The sequence below is a fragment of the Budorcas taxicolor genome, chromosome 5 (assembly GCF_023091745.1).
Source record: "Budorcas taxicolor isolate Tak-1 chromosome 5, Takin1.1, whole genome shotgun sequence".
Taxonomy (NCBI): Eukaryota; Metazoa; Chordata; class Mammalia; order Artiodactyla; family Bovidae; genus Budorcas; species Budorcas taxicolor.
Window position 1 is genome coordinate 39,798,688 of NC_068914.1, and position 16,018 is coordinate 39,814,705.

Here is a 16,018-nt window from a genome sequence, read left to right on the forward strand (position 1 = left end):
CTTGCCTTGTACACCCTAAATTCTCTATCACCCTCCTGCTTGATTTTCCTCCGAAGCATTTATCACTACTCTGTGGGTGTGTATAAGTTGTTATTATTTATTTATTATTAGCTCCCTTAGAATATAAAGTCCATGAAAGGCAGGGATTTTGTTTGGTTTAACACGCTATTTCTGATGCCTAGAAGAGTGTCCAGCAAATAATAAGGTGTGGAATAAATGTTCACTGAAAAAAATAAACAAGCAAATGAATATAAATAGAACAATTAATAAGATTGAAGTACTGCGTATATAGGGGCTCCCAGGTGGCACACTGGCAGAGGATTTGCCTGCCAATACAGAAGATGCAAGAGATGCGGGTTCTATCCCTGGGTCGGGAACATCCCTTGAAGTAGGAAATGGCAACCCTCTCCAGCACTCTTGCCTGGAAAATTCCATGACAGAGGGGCTTGGCAGAGTACAGCCGATGGGGTTGCTGAGAGTCGGACATGACTGAGCACACGCATGCACACCCCGTGTATACAGCTTACTATGTGTACATATCCATACCCAAAGGAGGCAGAGGAGATACCCTTCTGAATCAAAATGGAACAGTCACAAAAATTGACCATATGTGAAGTCATAATGAAGGTTCCAAAGAAAATTTCAAAGAAATACATGATGTTTTCCAAAAATAATGTAATAGTAACAAAACCAATCATAAGTCAATATAAAGAATATTCAAACATTTAAGCAAGGTACTAAAAAATGACACTAAATAATAAATGAAATAATCTTGAAATCTAAATAACTAAAAGACTGAATAAAATAAAAAGTAAATTTTATTTAGCTAAGAAGTAATCTCTGGAGCAGGAACTGGCAACCCACTCCAGTATTCTTGCCTGGAGAATTTCATGGACAGAGGAGCCTGACGGGCTACAGTCCATGGGGTTGCCAAGAGCTGGACACGACTGAGTGACTAACACACACACAAGAAGTAATAGTTAAACTATACTAACAAACTAAATGAATATACTACATGAAAAGAAATTAAATAAAGCTAAATGACTTGGCTAACAATAATGATGTAATCATATGTTAGCCATCTGAATGTAAACCTTCAATCTTGATTTAAACAAAGTAAGAATATAACTGGGTGCAGGGACAAGAGGGTGTGTGTGTATGTATGGGTGTGTGCATGCGTGTATATATGTACTCGGGTGTGCGTGTGTGTATGTGTGTATGTATGTATATGTATGTATGTTTGGGGGACATGAGAGAGACCCAAGCCTTATTTTTGTAATAGAAGGTTAATAGGCAATGTCTAAACTTGAAAATAAAAAGAAAATTTTTTCTTATAGGATGCTGTTTCGAAATAGTGAGATATAAACCAGAAGAAACAGCCAAGAGAGTATAAAGTGAGTCCATCTGGGTAGTGGGAACTAGGGAAAAACAATCGTGGTAAGGGGACTGCTCTTTTATGATAAGCCTTATGGTACTGTTTGACTTGCTAAGCTGCTTCTGGGTTACTTTGATAAAAAATTAAAATTTAATTACAATTAGATGAAATTGTGGACTTACTGATAATGAATCGTAGTCGTACTCCTTAAAGAGCTATCCAAATTGCTTCCAACTTTTCGAATGAAGAAAATAAAATAAGCCTTAGCAGTGAAGTAATATGTGACATATTCGGAGAGAGTGATGAACTAGGTCTTGAAACAGAACAGCTAGGCAACTCTGTCGTGCTCTCCACCCACACAGGGACTAGCCAGTCATTACACATGTCCTGTTTTCCCAAGAAATATTGGCAGAGGAAACGTTGATTTATCACTATTTTATGAGGAGATAAATTGGCAAAGGCTATGGAGCAAAGAGTATACAGAATATAGGTCTGAAACTGGAAATTTTCCAGCTGGATTTAAAGAGAATTGTTGTAGCTAAAGGGGATAGTTATTCATTCAATAAGAACGTAAGGAGTACCTAAGCATAAAGCACTGGGCTAGACTTTGGGTGGGGAGGTGTTTATAGAGATGGATGGTTTGCAAACTCAAGTCACTTAACAACCTACTGAGGATGATCCGAACACATGGAAATTAAATAAGATGTCACAGTCAGTATATCAAGTCACTTTGGCAGGGTCTCAGGAGCAGCTTAGTTGGATATATTACACACTGATGCATTTTTACATTTTCAATATGTAGGTCTCACGGAAAAGACAATGGGAAAGAGCGAAGATACATTCTGTAAAGTTGAACTGAACTATCTGCATGGAAGAAAAGAGAAAGAAATTCGGCATCTAAAACATGGAAGAGGAAGAGGAATCAGAGGGAGAGAGAGAACTTTAAGATAGAAATTAGAGCCCTGAGCCCTAAGGTTGATAAACCAGTGGTTACAACCCACAGAACCAGTTTTAGGAAGTAAGTGGATGGAGGGGCTGGACTGCCATGCCTGTGTGTGTTGATATTTATTTCTACAAAGCATCACAATGCACCACAAATAAAGTCCTGGCATGATGGGCAGCTGCCAGGGTGGTCTCTCCATACCCTGAAATCTTCATGTACTGACGTTTTGCTTAAAATAAACAGGCTGTATATGACCTAGCAATCTCACGCTGGGAATACATACCAAGTAAACCAGAATGAAAGAGACACAAGTACACCGATGTTCACTGCAGCACTGTTTACATCAGCCAGGACATGAAAGCAACCCAGATATCCATCAGCAGATGAATGGATCAGGAAGTTGTGGTATGGCTACACAATGGAATATTACTCAGCTATAAAAAAGAACACATTTGAGTCAGTTCTAATGAGGTGGATGAAACTGGAGCCTATTATACAGAGTGAAGCAAGTCAGAAAGAGAAACATCAATACAGTATATTAACGCATATATATAGAATTTAGAAAGATGGTAATGACGACCCTTTCGAGAAATCTGTATGCAGGTCAGGAAGCAACAGTTAGAACTGGACATGGAACAACAGACTGCTTCCAAATAGGGAAAGGAGCACGGCAAGGCTGTATATTGTCACCCTACTTATTTAACTTCTATGCAGAGTACATCATGAGAAACGCTGGGCTGGAGGAAGCACAAGCTGGAATCAAGATTGCCAGGTGAAATATCAGTAACTTCAGATATGCAAATGACACCACTTTAATGGCAGAAAGTGAAGAAGAACTAAAGAGCCTCTTGATGAATGTGAAAGAGGAAAGTGAAAAAGTTGACTGAAAACTCAGCATTCAGAAAACTAAGATCAAGGCATCTGGTCCCATCACTTCATAGCAAATAGATAGGGAAACAGTGGAAACAGTGACAGACTTTAATTTGGGGGGCTCCAAAATCACTGCAGATGGTGACTGCAGCCATGAAATTAAAAGACACTTGCTCCTTGGAAGAAAAGTTATGACCAACCTAGACAGCATATTAAAAAGCAGAGACATTACTTTGCCAACAAAGGTCCATCTAGTCAAGACTATGGCTTTTCCAGCGGTCATGTATGGATGTGAGAGTAGGACTTTAAAGAAAGCTGAGCGCTGAAGAACCGATGCTTTAGAACTGTGGTATTGGAGAAGACTCTTGAGAGTCCCTTGGACTGTGAGGAGATCCAACCAGTCCATCCTGAAGGAAATCAGTCTTGAGTATTTATTGGAAGGACTGATGTTGAAGCTGAAACTCCATCAAGTGGCGAAACTTTGGCCACCTGATGTGAAGAACAGACTCATTTGAAAAGATCCTGATGCTGGGAATTGTTGAAGGTGGGAGGAGAAGGGGATGACAGAGGATGAGATGGTTGGATGGTATTAGCAACTCAGTGGACATGAGTTTGAGTAAACTCCGGGAGTTGGTGATAGACAGGGAAGCCTGACTTCCTGCAGTCCATGGGGTCTCAAAGAGTTGGACATGACTGAGCTACTGAACTGAACTGAACTGAATGATGACCCTGTGTGCAAGGCAGCAAAATAGACACTGATGTAAAGAACAGACTTTTGGACTATGTGGTAGAAGGCAAGGGTAGGACGATGTGAGAGAATTCCATTGAAACATGTATATTACCATATGTGGAACAGATGACCAGGGCAAGTTCAATGAATGAAGCTGCTGCTGCTGCTGCTGCTAAGTCGTTTCAGTCGTGTCCAACTCTGTGCGACCCCATAGACGGCAGCCCACCAGGCTTCACCGTCCCTGGGGTTCTCCAGGCAAGAACACTGGAGTGGGTTGCCATTTCCTTCTCCAACACATTAAAGTGAAAAGTGAAAGCGAAGTCGCTCAGTCGTGTCCGACTCTTAGTACCCCATGGACTGCAGCCCACCAGGCTCCTCCGTCCATGGGATTTTCCAGGCAAGAGGACTGGAGTGGGGTGCCATTGCCTTCTCCGCCATGAACGAAGCAGGACACTCAAATCCAGTGCTCTGGGACCACCCAGAGGGATGATGTGGGGAGGGAGGTGGGAGGGGGTTCAGGATGGGAGGACACACGTACACCCATGGCTGATTCATGCTGATGTATGGCAAAAACCAGGACAGTATTGTAAAAGTAATTATCCTCCAATTAAAATAAATAAATTAACTTAAAAATAAATAAATAAATAGGCTGTAAATGGATGCTTGCCCACTTTGATATTACTTTTGTATTTTTGTTGCCGCAGATATTTTAATCTGGATTTTCTTTAATATTTGAGTTGTATTTGGAAAAAAATTTTTCACTGTTTTTTATTTAAGTAAAAAGACAAATGTGGCTTTCGGCAAAGGAGAGAAGACTCTTAAAATTGTAGCTTTAAAATCACAACATCTGAAGATAAAAAATGGTAATCAAGATGACAATCTTTAAAAAGAAAAAACCAATGTAACCACATTTGTGGGGCTGGGTAAGAAGTAGAACTGGAAAGCCTTGAGAACGTGGGGGAATATTTGTTTGACCAAGAAGTATCTTGGTTTGGGGGTGAGAGAAAAAGCCACGCTAACAGGGTGACCCAGAGAAGGGTCACAGAATGTGGCTCCAGGAAGGAAAGATTTGGTCAAAATACCAGGGAATGTCTAACATAGATTAGAAAAAGGCACCTGACAACTACTTAGCTAAAGACTTTATTCAGCAACAATAATACAAGCACGTAGACAGCAATTCCAAGAAAGAAATGCCGTTAACTTAAAAAATCTAAATTGCACTCTTTCCTGGTGGCTGAGACGGTAAAGAATCTGCCTGTAATGTGGGAAACCCAGATTTGATCCCTGGGTCAGGAAGATCCCCTGGAGAAGGAAATGGCAACCCACTCTAGTACTCTTGCCTGGAGAATCCCATGGACAGAGAGGGGAGCCTGGCAGGCTGCAGGATCGCAGGGAGTCAGACACCACTGAGGGAGTAACGCGTATACACCCACGTCTCTTGAGGATAACTGGAATCACAGTGCTTTTAAAAGTCACAGTGGCCATCAGTTTACCCAAAGTCAGAAATGAATTAAGAGAAAAAATGAACTTGTCAATCAGTGCCTACCAAGCAGTGATGATAGTAAGAATATAAAGCAGTGTTGGGGAAGTGCTTTGTGTTATTATTTTTGTTTTGTTTTTCTGTTGTAGCACTTCAGCTTTTCTCTGTGGTGTAGAGAATCTCAGGACAAAAATGTGTGGTCATTGGAGTCAATATAAAATTCATATCATGCTGATAGGGACTAAGTCACTTTGAAGAGTAGTGTAGGGTTACAGGTGCCTCAGAGGTAAAGAATCTGCCTGGAATGCAGGGGATGAAAGAGACACAGGTTTATCCCTGGGTCAGGAAGATCCCCTGGAGGAGAGCATGGCAACCCACTCCAGCTTTCTTGCCTGGAGAGTCCCACAGACAGAGAGGCCTGGTGGGCTACAGTCCATGGGGCTGCAAAGAGTCAGACACGACTGAAGCGACTTAGCACACATGCATAGCATGCTGTTAACCTGATTTGAACCATCATTTTGTGACTACATTTAAAGGCCTGATCGATTAACAAAGCCCAGTTTCATGGGCTCCTCCAGTGGAGCTGCTGAGTGGGCACCAGATGTGAGATCAGGATGGACCAGCAGATTCTACCTTAACATCAGAGCCTCAGAAATCAGGCACATAGCTGGACTAGGGTGCAAAAGCTCCAGGAAGAGCCCAAAGTACCCATTGCTGATGGCCTGAGAGAAGGGAAATCATCTCTCAGCTTCTCAGTGTCCTTGCTTGGCTTCCAGGGCTTTCTGCTTGCTTCTGCCTCTACCCCCTTCTCCCCCCATCTCATCCCCTGATCTGGAAGCTCCCACCCTCACTGTGGAACTAATGCAGTAACCCAGGGTGCAGCTGCGCCTCCCAGGCCCGCCGTTGCCCCGGGATGCACCTGGTTGCAGTTACTCAACAATCTTCCTGGAAGAGGTCCCTAATGTTTCTCTCACTCCCCCAACTGTGAATTTGTCCAGGAAGCCAGGAAATGCCCTGTGGAACTTGAACTGAATGATCAGATGAAGCAGGTCACACAGGTCAAGTGATGACTCATGCTTTGGAACTCACTTCATCCCAAAGGGAAAATCCATATTCTTGTCCTGAATGCTCTGAAATAAATTGCAAAGGTTTAGAAAGTCTAAAAATAAATGCTTCCCCAGTGCAGAGTTGTCAAGGAGCAAATCCCTAGATTGGTTTTCATTTCCTGTCTTGTAACACTTTCTAAATTTGTGAAACCCTCTGCCATGTCTTCAAAAGCTGCCAACAAACCTTGCTTTGTGTTTAATGAAGAGGCTTGAGTCATGGAAGGTCAACTGATGTTTCCAGGGTCACCCTTATATAAGGAAAGGAACTGGAATTTTTGCTCAGGCCTCTCCGCCTCTTTCCTCCTTCTTCAAGCCACCTTCCCCTGATTTCTATCTGCATTATCCTTTGGTTCTTAGAATGGCTAGACACTTACAGCTCATACCACCCAATCTGACTTCCAGTGTCTGTGTGTCTATGCCTTTTCTTTTGTTTGACTTTGGTTATCGCATCCTTCCCATGGGGGATCAAGAAGGACGCAGCCTGAGGCCTTAACCAGAACCTAAGTTAGATGCAGTTGACGGGTCTAAGACATTACCTGGCCCAAATCCAAAAGAAGAAGCAGACTAGGGGCAAGTGACGGTCTCTAATCACTTGAACCCTAGTCCCCTCAAGGGCAAGAGTCACTGCTTTCTCTGCCACTAGACTCTACTTGGTATACTTTGCAGCACCTGGCTCAGTGGGCTTGCCAGGTGGCTCAGTGGGCAAGAACCCACCTGCCAGTGCAGAAGATAGGTTCGATCCCTGAGTCAGGAAGATCCCCTGGAGGATGGCGTGGCGACCCATTCCAGTATTCTTGCCTAGTGAATCCCAAGGACAGAGGAGCCATCCATGGGGTGGCTACCATCCGCAGGGTCGCAGAGTCAGACACAATTACTAGTCTAATTGCTTTACTACTCTAAATACAAACACAGTAAAGTGACCTACATATGAACGAGTTCTGTTCCAAGAGCATGTTCATAAATCCAACTTGTTTATAAGTCCAATGAAGTTAGCCAAGGCATTCAACTAACACAATCAGCTTTATAGTACTGTACTGTAATAGGTTTATAATACTTGTCACTCAAATAATACATAAAAAGCAAACCCCAAAAGAAAAGGAAATGTTTTTAATCTTATAGTATAGTACCTTGAAAAGCACAGTACAACAGCTGGCATATAGGGGCTGGCACTGAGTGAACAGGCAAGAAGAGTCACTGACTGGAGGAGGGAGAAGAGGCGGAAGATGGGAGAGCTGAAGGATCGTCAGCCACAGGAGAGGGGGGGCAAGCTGCAATGTCATTCACACCTGATAGAACATTCACATCTTGATAAAACGCACGTCCGCATTTTTGAAAGCTCACAACTTGAAGTTTCGTATGTAGGGGACTTACTGTAAATTCCATTATTGCTCTAATTTCAAATACACTTTAACTATTTTAAAAAATGGTTGTTCTGTTCAAGATATTGGACTCCTAGAGGAGCTGTGTTTCAGAACGCGGGCTGCTGTCTCGTAGAAGGCCCTGGGGTCTGTTTCTCTGCCGGCAGACAGAACACGGGGATGCTGGTGGGCTTGGTGCTGGCTGGTGTGCTGAGTGCATCACACCACCAGCTACGTACACAGCATTCACAGGGTACCCGGAGTGAGAGCCCCCAAGGAAGCTCTGCCTGCCTGGCCTGGTTCACCAGATAGGGCTGTGGCCGAGAGAATGCCCAGAAAAGGATAAAAGTTTCAATCAAACTTTGAAAACTCTGTCCCAAATATTGGCAATTATATGTCCTTTTATGTAGTTTTTAAAATTAATAATAATTTTCATATTTCCTTTTAAATGGCAATGGAAACTTTTCCTTTTCACAGCACTACCAACAATTCTTTCAATAGGACAACATGTAGATGGATCATTGATCCAGCTCACCTTTTCTGCTCCCTACTTTCATCATTCAGAGCAGACGTGTGAGGCATTTGATGGTCCACAGACTTCATTGCTTTGTAATGCTCTAGAACTGTCAAATCACAGTCTGATTTAGGGCAAGTGCTGACCGTGGCAACTGGCTACAGACTTCTGATCATCAGTGTACTAAATCTGTGATGGCCCTAAGCTGCAGTGCTTTCCAGCATCCCCCAGGTACCATCAGCAGGCCCTCAGCATAGTTCTGATACTCTGTTCTGTCCCCTGTAGGGGTCATTACATTTTTTTGCAGACATTTGATTTTTGAAAGGCTTGAGATTTCTACATTAGTTCCTCACCCATAGATGCTTTTTTTTTTTCTTTCCCTGGCTTGTTGGTAGCCCCACTTCAGTTCCCAAGAATGTTCTCACTTTCCACTTTTCTTTCTTTTCATATAAACTTTGCTGTTACAGGAGATGGGGCACTGCATGAGGAAAACTGGATTTTAAGTGCCAGCTTGCCGCTTGCCAGCCAGTGCACCTAGCCAAGTCAGGTTACATCTCTGGGTCTTGATTTCCTTGTCTATAAAGTAAAGATCAAAAATATGTTTCTGAGAATACATTAGTCCCAGTTCAGTTCAGTTCAGTTGCTCAGTCATGTCCGACTCTGTGACCCCATAGACTGCAGCTCGCCAGGCTTCCCTGTCCATCACCAACTCCCAGAGTTTACTCAAACTCATGTCCATTGAGCCAGTGATGCCGTCCAACCATCTCATCCTCTGTCATCCCCTTCTCCTCCTGCCTTAAATCTTTTCCAGCATCAGGGTCTTTTCTAATGAGTCAGTTCTTCACATCAGGTGGCCAAAGTATTGGAGTTTCAGCTTCAGCATCAGTCCTTCCAATGAATATTTAGGACTGATTTCCTTTAGGATGGACTTGTTGGGTCTCCTAGTAGTCAAAGGGACTCTCAAGAGTCTTCTCCAACACCACAGTTCAAAAGCATCAATTCTTCGGTGCTCAGCTTTCTTTATAGTCCAACTCTCACATCCATACATGACTACTGGAAAAACCATAGCTTTGACTACCAACCAAGAGTCGCTCAGTTGTGTCTGACTCTTTGCGACCCGTGGACTGTAGCCCACCAGGCCCCTCTGTCCATGGGATTCTCCAGGCAAGAATACTGGAGTGGGTTGCCATTTCCTTCTCCAGACTACATGGACCTTTGTTCCAGTGATGTACTATTTGAGAATGTGTGTGTGTGTGTGTGTGTGTGTTAGTTGCCCAGTCATGTCTGACTCTTTGAGATCACATGGACTATAGCCCTCCAGGCTCCTCTGTCCATAGAATTCTCCAGCCAAGAATACTGGAGTGAGGAAGCCATTCCCTTCTCCAGGGTATCTTCCCTATCAGGGATCAAATCCAGGTCTCCTGCATTGTAGTCAGATTTGTTACCATCTGAGCCATCAGGGAAGCCCCACTAGGTATAAATACCTTTAAAAATTATAAAGTGACCTACAGATGGCATGAAACATAACTTTATAAAATCTCGTCCTCCGTGTATGTGTGTGCGTTAGCCGCTCAGCCATGTTCGACTCTTTGCGACCCCATGGATTGTAGCCCACCAGGCTCCTCTGTTGTGTTGCCATTTCCTTCTCCATACTTGTCCTCCATGAATTCTTATTAACAACAAAGTCTCCATGAGTGTCGTCAGTGAGACCCTATTGGGCGTGTTAGGGATGAGAAAATTCCTCTGCTTTTCTTGTTCCCTGTTTCACTCCAGCCACTTCAACTGTTCATCTTATCCTCTTCAACTGTATTCATTTTTGTGAGCTACCACAAAACTTTTGTCTATTGGGGGTGATAAATTATTTAATAAATAAGTAATTAGTAACATAAATATAATTAGTTAATGATAGAAGGCACAATCCCTGCTTGTAAGTGGTATATATAGGGTTGGCCAAAAAGTTTATTCAAGTTTTACCATAACATCGTATGGAAAAATCCAAACAAACTTTTTGGCCAACCCAATATATCGCAATGGAAAGACATCTAATGACACTAGAGATGTTTCTGAAGCCCTGAGTGAGTTGGAGAGATGGCAGGTGATAGGGGTGGGATGTGAGAGATCCCCAGGCATGGGGAAAGAGAGAAGAAAGGGCGGCAGGAAGACCTCCCTTGAAGAAGCCTTGAGGCCAAAGGAAAAGAGTGAAGGGGGCTTTGGGGCCAGGGAAGGACATGAATAAAGTCGCAAACACAGGAATTGGGTAGCATGTTTGGGAGAACACAAGGTAGCTTGGTCTGGCTGGAACTGAGGGAAAGAAAACTGAAGTACAAGACAAGGAAGTGACTTTTTAAATTTTTGATTTATTTTTAATTGAAGGATAATTGCTTTACAATATTGGTTTCATTTCTGCCATATATCAACATGAATTAATCATAGGTGTACATATGCACGCTCCCTCCTGAATCTCCCTCCCACCTCCCACCCTTTCTCACACCTCTAGATTGTTACAGAGCCCTGCTTTGAGTTCCATGGAGTCATACAGCAAGTTTCCATTGGCTATCTATTTTACATGCTGTGTATTAACACGTGTATATGGAACCAAGAAAGGTGGTACTGATGAGGCTATTTGCAAGGCAGCAAAGGAAATGCAGACACAGAGAAGAGAGTCACGGACATGGGCAGAGGAGAGGAAGGAGAGACGGTGAGATGAAGGCAGAGAATGTCATGGAAGCATATACACCACCGTGTGTGGAAGAAAGGGACTTTTCAGAGTCTGAGCTTCTTGAAACAGACATGCTGCTGGCCCCTGTGTCTACAAAATCCATGGGGCTTGGAGACAACATACTCAGGTTGGAGTCAGCAAGTCTGGTTTCCTTTCTAGCTCTGAGTCATAAAGCATCCTTGCACTTCAATTGCTTTTTTTTCCAGAAAAAGAGTTCTCACTCAATATCAGTGTTGGAAAACATCAGGGAGCTGTACAAGTAATTGGTGGCTATGGTGATGGTTTAAAGTTGGTGGATACTTTTATTTCATTAGAAATCGCTTGTTCCAATATTTCTTGGGGGAAAGGAAGGGGATGACCCACAGACATAGAGAACAGATTTTGGTTGCCTGCAAGGAAGAGAGGTTGGGGAAGGATGGATTGGCAACTGGACATTATCAGATGCAAACTATTGCATAAAGAATGGATAAACAACAAAGCCCTACTGTATAGCACAGGGAACTATATTCAATATCCTGTAATAAACCATAATGGAAAAGAATATGAAAAAGAAAGTAAATATATGTATAACTGAGTCACTTTGTTGTACAGCAGAAATTAACACATATTGTAGATCAAACTACAATGAAATATTTTTTTAACATGGTGTTTGACATCATTTAAAGGGACCCTTTTATCATGTAAAGCATCCTATTGGTGACAAAATTAACCTTTTGCTAACTCGATAGTTGTGTGTACCACATTGAATTTTCTTTGAGAGCAACATGTCTGAAACTGCTTAGCATCCATTACATAGTAAGGTTTCCACCAATGCTGACTGTTCAGTTATTCCTGATTTTTTATCCCACCATTGGGGTCCCCTGTGTGGCTGTGGGTAAGTCCACGGCCCCAGCTTACCCAAGCCTAGCCATCTTCTGTGTCTTTTACCAATGGAAGACAATACACAATGGCACATTTTATACAAGAAGGAAAATGAGACTTTTCAAGTTCACCAGACAAAATCTAGGTGTGAGCATTGTGAAGTAAGGAAAAAAGGAAAACAAACACCAAGAACTTTGACAATTCCTCTTGATTTCATAGTGGTCAACTACCAAAGACAACCACTCAGAGTGAGTTCTTTTTTTTCCCCCAGCTTAATTGAGGTATTTTTGATATATGCACATATACATTTAAGGTGTACAGTGTGGTGAGCTGATACACATATTCATTGTAAAATGATCATTAAAGCAATATTAACACCTTCATTCCTTCACATAATTATCAGTGTGTGTGTGTGTGTGTGTGTGTGTGTGTGGTGATGGCATTTAAGACCTATTCTCTTAACAGGTTTAAAGTATGTAATACAACTAATTTTAGTCACCATGCTGCCCATTAAGCCCCTAGAATTTATTCACCTCTCACGGGAAGGTGTGCATTGCTTCATTTCCCCACCCCTACTCCCAAGACCCCGGCAACCCCTAATCTACTGCCTATTCCTCTGAGTTCAACTTTTTTTTTTATTATAAACATTTTATCTTGGAGAAATTTACGGGAAAGTTAGGAAGAGCACAGACTTCCTTATATCCTTCACCCAGACACCCCCAAGTTTAATATCTTATACAATCATGGAACATATATCCAAAGCAAGAAATTAACATTGGTGCAATACTATTTACTTAACTACAAACTACGTCAGGTCAGTTCAGTTCAGTTCAGTCACCCAGCTGTGTCCAACTCTTTGCGACCCCATGAATTGTAGCACCTCAGGCCTTCCTGTCCATCACCAACTCCTGGAGTTCACCTAAACTCATGTCCATTGTGTTGGTGATGCCATCCAGCCATCTCATCCTCTGTCATCCCCTTCTCCTCCTGCCCCCAATCCCTCCCAGCATCAGGGTCTTTTCAATGAGTCAACTGTGCATGAGGTGGCCAAAGTATTGGAGTTTCGGCTTCAGCATCAATCCTTCCAAAGAAATCCCAGGGCTGATCTCCTTTAGAATGGACTGGTTGGATCTCCTTGCAGTCCAAGGGACTCTCAAGAGTCTTCTCCAACACCACAGTTCAAAAGCATCAATTCTTCAATGCTCAGCTTTCTTCACAGTTCAACTCTCAAATCCATACATGACCACTGGAAAAACCATAGCCTTGACTAGACGCACCTTAGTCGGCAAAGTAATGTCTCTGCTTTTCAATATGCTATCATATTGGTCATAACTTTCCTTCCAAGGAGTAAGTGACTGCACTAATTTTTCCACTAACGTCCTGTTTCTGTTCCAGAACTCAATCCAGAATACATATTGCATTTACTACACATGCACACACCACACGTGCGTGCATGCACACGTACACACACACTTTTACCATATCTCTCCATTTCTTTCAAAGAAACCCAAATCCAAAACCTTCCTCTCTCTTCATCTCCATACCCCTCTCTTTCTCTACTTATATTTATTTCATTTTTTATTTTCTATTGGAGTAGAGTTGATTAACAATATTGTGTTAGTTTCAGGTGTGCAGCAAAGTGGTTCAGTTATACATACACATGGGTCCACTCTTTTTCAAATTCTTTTCCCGTATAACTCATTACATAATATGAGCAGAGTTCCCTGTGCTGTACAGAAGGTCCTTGTTGCTAATCTGTTTTAAATACAGTAGTGCATACGTGTCAATCCCAAACCCTCAATTTATCCCTCCCAAGTTCAGCTTTTTTAGACTTCACGTACACATGAGATCATGCAGTATTTGTCTTTTTCTGTCTGACTTACTTCACTTGGCACAACAACCCTAAAGCCCAACCAGGCTGTTGCAGGAGGGAGGTTCTTGAAGGTGGGATGCTTTGCACAGTGCACTACGAGTTCTCAGTAGGAATCAAAAGGGACAAACTCTCAAACAATGGCATCGTTTTCCTCCAGCAGATTCAGGGAGGAGTGGATCTGTCCTGTGACTGGAGCAATGCTGAGTCACTGAGAGTCTGACCCATGTACAGCCATGGGCCAGCCCAGGTCTTCAGAGAATGAGGACAATCGTACAACCTTCAGAGAAAAGAACTTATAAATTAGGATTGGCAGCCAACTTGACAGGCCTAGGACTATTATGAAACAGAAATACCTTCTGCCTGCTAACTGTTTGGGAGATTTGAACCCAGCAACGTGAGTGTTTACACCCAAGGAGCTATTGGTCACCATGGATGGTCAAACAAGTCTCTTTAAATTGATGTTTCTTTGTCTCTTTCTCTGTTTGCTCCTCATGTGAGATTATACAATTATATGCATGTGCTAAGCAGACAGTTGATGCTATTTAGCTCTGATTTCATTTGGCCGCTTAAACAACAGCCTATATATCAATAGGATGGTGTTAGTGCATATCGACTCTTCTGTGTGTCAGGTCAAAACATCAGAAGCTGTGGGAGACACCAGGCTGCGCACACATGGCCTGATAGGATCCCAGAAGGATGTCTTTCATTAGGCGGCAGTAAATGAGAACCACAAAGCCAGCCAAAGAAGTCCCGTTTGACCCTTGCTTTTGGAAGTGTGAAGCGCTAGCCTGAGATTCCCTAACTCTTCATTCTTCTCTCTCTGGGGCCAGCGTTTACTTGATCCATGCCTTCCCTCGTGTTGGGACTTTGCTGGCAATTAGTCAGTTAGATTTCTGGCCAGTTCTGCCCCTACCTTGGTACCCCGTCTCCCCCAGCATCTGCTTTCCCTGTTTGGTCGCTTGGGAGCTAGTCTGCCTGGCTTTGATCCTGACCCATCTCTTACCGGGCTTCCCTGGTGGCTCAGTGGTAAAGAATCCACCTGCCGATGCAGGAGACTTGGATTTGATCCCTGGGTCAGGAAGATCCCCGGGAGAGGGGAATGGCTACCCACTCTGGTATTCCTGCCTGGAGAATTCCATGGACAGAGGAGACTGGCAGGCTACAGTCCATAGGATTGTAAAGAGTTGGACACGATTTAGTGACTAAACGACAACGTCTCCTATCAGCCAAATGACCTTGGACCAGCCAACCTCTTTAAGGCTTTGTTTCTTCATCTGTCAAGTGCAGAGGCTAATAACTCCATCAGTGTTGTTTTAAGGGGTGAACAAGTTACGACGTCTGCAATGGTTGGGCCCAGTGATACTTGCCAACCGTTACTCAAATAAAGCGTTATAGGTATTAGACAGTCAGCGTCTGCCTTTCTATAGTACAGCCTGTGACTGCAAGATAGATGTCTGCTCCAGCTATGTTTTAACCAGCACCCTGACTTTTTTTGTAATGATAATAATACATTTTATTTAATTGAGTATATCCCAAATATTATCGGTTTAACATGATACTTGTGGTAAAATACATATCACCCCAAATTTACCATTTTCACCACTAAGTATACAACTCAGTGGCATTAAGAATAATTCACACTGTTGGGCAGCCGCCACCATCATCCTTTCACAGAACTTTATTCCTCTTCTCAAAATATAGAATGCTTCACTAGTTTGAGTGTCATCCTTGAGAAGAGTCCACGCTAATTTTCTCCATATCATTTTCAATTATCGCCTGCTACCCGAAACAGCACAGCACGTGGAGCTTAGCTGATAGCCTGAAAGTGACCAATGTGTGCGAAAGCACCTTCCAGAGTAACTACGTTTAAACATAATGCAATTCCTTTGCAACAACACACCTCTTCAGAAGTGCTGCACTGTGAATTCTGTGGCCACCCATTTTAGAAAGACAGCTAGAGCCTGAATATTTTCATTGTGCTTTCTCACCAAGTAGATTCTTGGTTAGTTGGAGGCACTGGTTAATAAATTCTTCCCAAACAAAATAATGCCATTTGCAGCATCATGGATAGACCTGGAGATGATCATACTAAGGGAAGTAAGTCAGAGAAAGACAAACACCAAACGACATCACTTATACGTGGAACATAAAACAATGATACCAGTGAACTTACTTACAAAACAGAAATA

General features: G+C 42.7%; 1 non-coding gene across 1 annotated transcript; it reads right to left on the minus strand.

Annotated features, from left to right (window-relative positions):
• Nucleotides 1-15,520: 15,520 nt before the first annotated feature.
• Nucleotides 15,521-15,622, minus strand: LOC128049124 (U6 spliceosomal RNA). Its single transcript, XR_008199491.1, has one exon. It is a non-coding gene; the product is annotated as a U6 spliceosomal RNA (small nuclear RNA).
• Between the last annotated feature and the right edge of the window lie 396 nt (nt 15,623-16,018).